A 6149-nucleotide genomic window follows, 5' to 3' on the forward strand; every position below is an offset into this window, starting at 1 on the left:
GGACCCACTCACCCTAGCCCCTGCTCCTGCCTGTGCCCCACTCCCTCTCTCACTGCTGGGGCCTTGATCTGCTCCCCACCCCTGGTGATGAGGGAGTGAGTGGACATAAGGAAAAACTTTTTTTATTGGCCAAGTCCCCGAGGCCTGGAATAGACTGTCGCCAGAGGTGGTGCAAGCACCTACTCTGGATTCCTTCAAGAAATGTTTGGATGATTATGTTGCTGGGATCCTTTGCCCCTAGCTGACTTCCTACCCTTGGGGCAGGGGGCTGGACTTAATGAGCTTCCGAGGTCCCTTCCAGCCCTAATGTCTATGAAATCTATGAACTCCATCTGTATCTTCTCAGCAACTGCTACTCTGGAGTCCCAAAGGGAAACAGCTAAGAGTTTCTGTTCCTATAGCTCCCATTGCCTTCTGCAACTGGGGCAGCCACCTTAAACACTGACTTGTGGAAAACTAACATCTGTTGCCACAGCTGTGGAATTGCGCTGGCATCGCAGCAGCAGCTGGAAGTCTCCATTGCCCCTACGCATTCCTTGTCCCATGCACCTGTCTGCCTTGTTATGTCTCTGTCCATCATGCCATCCATGTTCAATGGGAAATTACCACCACCATTTTAGACATGGAGAATCCAGGCACAGAGAAGTAAAGGCTAAGAGTTTCATCTATGGCTAATCATTCTGTCTGCTCCACTCCTGGATGCCCAACTTGAGAAACCTGAAGGGGAGCCTCCTTCTCATAGGAACGGTGGTCAGTTGTGGATTGCTGTTGATCCCAGTGGGCTGGGGGAGGTGGTAGGGGGGAGGGTGATCCAGCTGCTAATGAAACTGCTGATGAAACTGGGGATAAAATCCTGGCCCTGCTGAAATTCGTGGCAAAACCCCACATGACTTCAACAAAGCAAACATTTCACCCATAGCACTTTCAGCAATGGCACCCTTAAACACTGTACAAGCTAAAGGGTGGTAGTGGGGGGAGGGGCCCTACTATTATTTTTTGGTAAAAATGAAGAAAAATAGTTTATGCTGCAGATGATAATGTTGCCTGATCAACCATCCAAATAAATTAGTAGAAACTTTTCCATTGATGCTTGTGGGAATGTCTTAAAGTCAAGCATGACTGTTCTTACTGAGTTTATACATATCAAATATCAACAGCAGGCCATTGTGCAGGGAATTATCCTTTATTTATTTGCTCATTGTACTTGTGCAATAGAAGTTACAGAAGTGCATTTATTCTTTTAAGCTCACCTGAATAAAGAACACCAGAAAGTGATTTGGACCTGTATGACTAGTCATTAACATTATATCAGGCCAATAAGGGATGTAATTCCAAAGGTGGCTCATGTAAACATACAACATTTTATTTATTAATTATCATTATTATGCAAAGCAGCAAATATGTGTTGCAGAGAAAGTGAAACCTGATTGTTTTGCTTAGTTTTGAGGTCTATGTTGATAATGTAGACCAGTGTTTCTCAATCTTTTAAGTAGCAAGTACCCACTAACTTTTGAAAATGTTAGTAAGTACCCCAACACTCAATTTTCCGGGAGATTTTATATTTACAGATGAATGTGTGCTATAGGTTGGAAGGAGGGCTGTGTATATAAGGCCATGATATGACAGATGTCTGATCTGGTGTGGGTAGGGTTGCCACCTTTTCCACCAGGGGTGCACAACTCAAATATGTACCTTTGCTAGAGGCGATGCTGGCCAAAGCTAGGAAGGCTGAATTATTCGCCAAATTATTACTGGGGAATTTAAAGTGCCACGCAATGTGCAGCGCACCATTTTTTTTGCCATAGTTTTGAGAGAAGAAAGGGGTGAGAGAGAGAGGAAAAGAGGACGAGAGAGAGAGAGAGACTGTTGGGGTACCTGTGCACCCCCTGCCTGCATCTCGTGTACCCCCAGGGGCACACGTACCACAGGTTGAGAAACTATAGTGTAGGCTGTCTTGCTGTTTCTGCTGCTCCCACTTCTCCATTTCTTAATATTATTGTAAGGTTTCAGAGTGCTGAAATCCTTGCAGCAGACCCTTCTTCCATTTGGGGCAGTCCTGGGCAATAGACTCCCACAAGTGGATGTTGATGTTGCATTTTTTTTAACATGTCGTGAACCAAGAACCCAGAGCCACCCACCTCGCGTGGAAGCACGTGCCCCAGCTGCAACAGGGTCTGTCAGTCCCAGATAGGCCTCATTGTTGCAATCAAAAATGCAATTCAAACCTAGTGCAGCTACGCAGTGACACGACACCTCATTCGATTAACGGCAGAAAGGTTTTAATAACAATACCACACGCAAGCTATAAAACTAAATGACAGAAGAAGACTCTTCAATATTCAGTAAATGAGCTATGCAGCTATCACGAAAGTCCTAGTATATCTTAGCTGCAAAAGTTTCTCTCACCACTGCAGGCAGGAAGTGGTCCTTGTCTTTACAGCCTTCACTGACTGTGGATCTGGGAGTGATCAGCTGGATGATTTCTCTGTCTCTCCTGGAGCGTACACCTTGCTGGCAACGCTTTTTCATTATTATACAGTTCAATTGTACAGTTTCAAAGCATTTCTCTCTGGTAGTTGGTCAATTAAAGTCCGAACAAACACAGGTAGGAAGGGGCTATCATATTACAATTGCTAACTGCTTGGATCCTGTTTTGGAGTGTTTAGGCGTGAAACTTGTTTTTACAAGCTTTTGATTAGTCCAGAGGTTATATTTCAATCCAATGGGATGGGTCTTGATTGACTGAATGGAAAACGTTGGGGCACTGATCACAGGTAGTTTTGGGTAGTTGTTTTAACCACAGTCTGCCCCGGTGATGGTCTATGGAGACATTTGCAAAACTCCAGACAAACACTGAATGCCTGTTCTAAGAAATATGCCTTAATCAAGGGGGAATGTTTCAACCAGGATACAGTTATGTAGGCATATGCAGCTTTTTTGTGAATGATTTTAGCATAATAAAACATTGGATACATTTGCAACTAGCACAGGAGATGAAGCCAATTGGGATTGCTCTGTTTTGCATGGTTCCAGCCATGATCATGCATTCTTGTGCAAGATACACCGTTATTTTAATTCGGTCATTTAAATTTCACATGTAGGTCTGGCCAAGTTTCCACAGTCTTCATCACTCATCAGCCATCCTTGGACGCACAGATAAGACAATCATGGAAGACAATCATCTTTGACTGTAAGGGATTGTCAGGCATGATCTAGGTTGACTAGGGAGCAGTGAAATAAGCAGGTGTTATGCCCCAAAGCTTGTCTAACATTTCTTTCAACTATACAGCTGGTCCACTTAAAGACATCACCAAATATCATGATTTTTGAATGTTTGGGGTTGGTCAGACTACCTTAGGCCAAACGGTTTGGTGCACTCTTTTTCTAGATTGCCTTCCTTTTTATCCCATTTAGACAAGAGAAGAAAACTTCCCTTGTGCATGTTTGATCCTTTATTGTATATCACATACGGTTATTACTTAACCCTTTTGTTTATAGTCCTGAGCTTTGGTACCCCTGCTCAGGAATCTTGCTTCAAGAACTATGTAACGTCACAAGCTTGAGAAGCCGCATGTTCCAGTTGCCACTATTACCCCATTTAAACCTCTTTTTTGTTGGTGTCCCTTCATGGCAAACAAATTAGAGCATTATAGCTCAGTGTGACTAGAAAGCTTGCCAGGCAAAAGCGTGTATTGCTCTGGTGATCCTGTTGCCTCTGGGGCTGCATAACAGATTTCTGCAGCTCTAATTAAGACATGGCCTGTGGTTATACCAGTGCTCAGACTCAACCAGTCTGGCATATTTTTGCTTTTATTATTATTGTTTTGATCATTCTGTCACGGCTGTAGTCATGGGCCGGCTTGTGTATGCACTGCTGCCCTCTAATGGATGAAAGAGATCAGGCACGGTCACACGTGTGTCAATTCCCACTACTAGGTCACTGGAGGGAGAGAAATCCGTGGTGCTTTCCAGTTGTGGGGTTTTTCTCTTCTCATGCTGCCCACGTGCAGAACAGCTTGGAAGATCAGGCTCTCGGGCAGCCTTCTCTGCTTCAGCCCCCCACAAGCTTTCAACAGTAAGGAAAATCAGTATCAAGTGTTTACTGAAGAACTTGTCCACTGAGAAAACCAAAGGCCCCACGCTCGTGTACCCATGTTTGTGGGATCGTGGTGTGTATGCAATTGCATCATTTCACTGACATGAGTTGTGCCCTGTCACAAGGAAAGCATGTGAGCATGTGAATGTTGGCAGGGGCCCAGATTGAAATATCAGCCAGCCTTCAAAAGTTGCCCTCTGGACCCTGGTTTGGAAACACAGGCTCAAGTCCCGCTTTAAGTGCTTGCTAGCTGGTGGCATAAGGCCTGTGGGGGTTTCTTCCTTTCTCTGTAGTGGCGGGCATGACCCTCTACTGGGGGTCTCTTGCATGGTATGCAGCCTGCGGGCTGCGTAGCTGGGGGGTCCTGTGGCCCCCAGACACCCAGAAGCTGGACTTGGCTACACATCAACTTTATGGAAATGGGAGACTCCTTCTTAGCTTGCTCCTGCAGCTATACAGCTGCAGGGAAGGAAAACTCAGGGGCATCCAAACCCCAAGCGTCCAGGCTTGGGCCTGCACGTAGGATGCCCACCAAAGGTTTTGAAAGTATCTGAAGCCCCAGGCAGGGGTGAAGCATGCTTGCCAGTAGCAGGGCCACTTATGGCTTTTGAATGACTCACAGATTTGGATTTGATTTGGCTGATTTGACTTGGGACATGAAAATTTTTCCTTAAAAATCTCTTGAGCGTATATTGACAACAGTTCATCAAAGCAGCACGCTGGCTGCCGCAGCTCCCTTGCTTTCCCTGTAGCAGGTTGGGGTGTCTGTCAGGGATGACAGGTGTCATAGGTAGAGTTTTGATTATGGATTTTACAGGAGGGGTTGGACAGGGCTGATCCTGCCTCAGGCAGGGGGTCAGACATGATGACTTCTGGGGTCCCTTCCAGCCCCGCTCCTCTTGGATTCTCCACAATGCTAAGTGGCCCTTTAGGGGAGGGCAAACCGGGTGACTACTCGGAGCCCCGCACTTTAGGGGCCTCCAAAATGTTGCAACAACTGGGGGGGGGTAAAGTTATTAAAAATGTTCTTCTTTCTTCAACTTACAAGTTCCATGCACTGGCGACACGTAGGGGGTGCATGCAGATGCATGTGCACCCCCTGAGATTGGCCGTGCACCCTCTGGAGGCGCCAGCCACGAAACTGGAAGTGCTGGCTGAATAGGAATAAATATGTCAAAATTAAGACACATACCTGTCTGAGTGATGAAGCCGTGCACATCAGTGACAAAACCCTTCGTCAGGAAAAACATTTTTCCCCAACTATTTAAGTTGGTCTAATAAGAGATATTAGATTCACCCGAAGAACCTTGTCTCCCTGTGTCCCGAGACCAAAACAACTACAACCTCCACCCCCACTGATATTTATAAACATTTCCATAAATAATATCACAAGGCACCTTATGGCTTCAGTCCAACACACCAGACAATCTGCTATAAGTGACACTCTCTAACATGTAAACGTGCATCCAGTTTTGCGGCTGGTGGTTCTGTGTTGCGGGATACCACCCCCACCGATCAGCCGCTGGGGGACCTGCCCCCCGTAGCGTACTACTTGGTGTGTCCATAAAGTCGACACGTCGCTGAGTCCAGCTTCTGGGTGTCTGGGGGCTGCAGGACCCCCAGTTACGCAGCCTGCATACCCTGCGCGAGACCCCTGGTAGAGGGCCGTGCCCCGCCCCCCCCAGAGGAAGAAAGAAACCCCCAGGCCTCATGCCACCAGCCAGCAAGCACTTAAAAAGCAGGACTTGTGCCTGCATTTGCAAACCAAGCAATTGGCCATGGGGGACCCTCCCCATCAGCAACTGGGGGAAGGAGAGGCAGGGGCTTTGGGGGGCTTGGTCATCCAAATGAGGCCTCCAAGGGGCCCCCAATAGCCCCAAGGCCACTACGTCGCCCTGAAGTTGTCCCAGAAGCAGGTCGACCTCAGGGACGAGGGCCAATGCGTCCTAGAAAGGGAGTCGAAGTTAAACCGCGTTAAAGCTGGGTACAGGAGGCAGAGGAGGCGCTGGCACGTCTGTCAAGCACAGCGGCTTTCGCCCCCGAGCACGAACGC

This window comes from Crocodylus porosus, unplaced genomic scaffold, assembly GCF_001723895.1.
Source record: "Crocodylus porosus isolate Cpor-Errol unplaced genomic scaffold, CroPor_comp1, whole genome shotgun sequence".
Classification (NCBI taxonomy): domain Eukaryota; kingdom Metazoa; phylum Chordata; order Crocodylia; family Crocodylidae; genus Crocodylus; species Crocodylus porosus.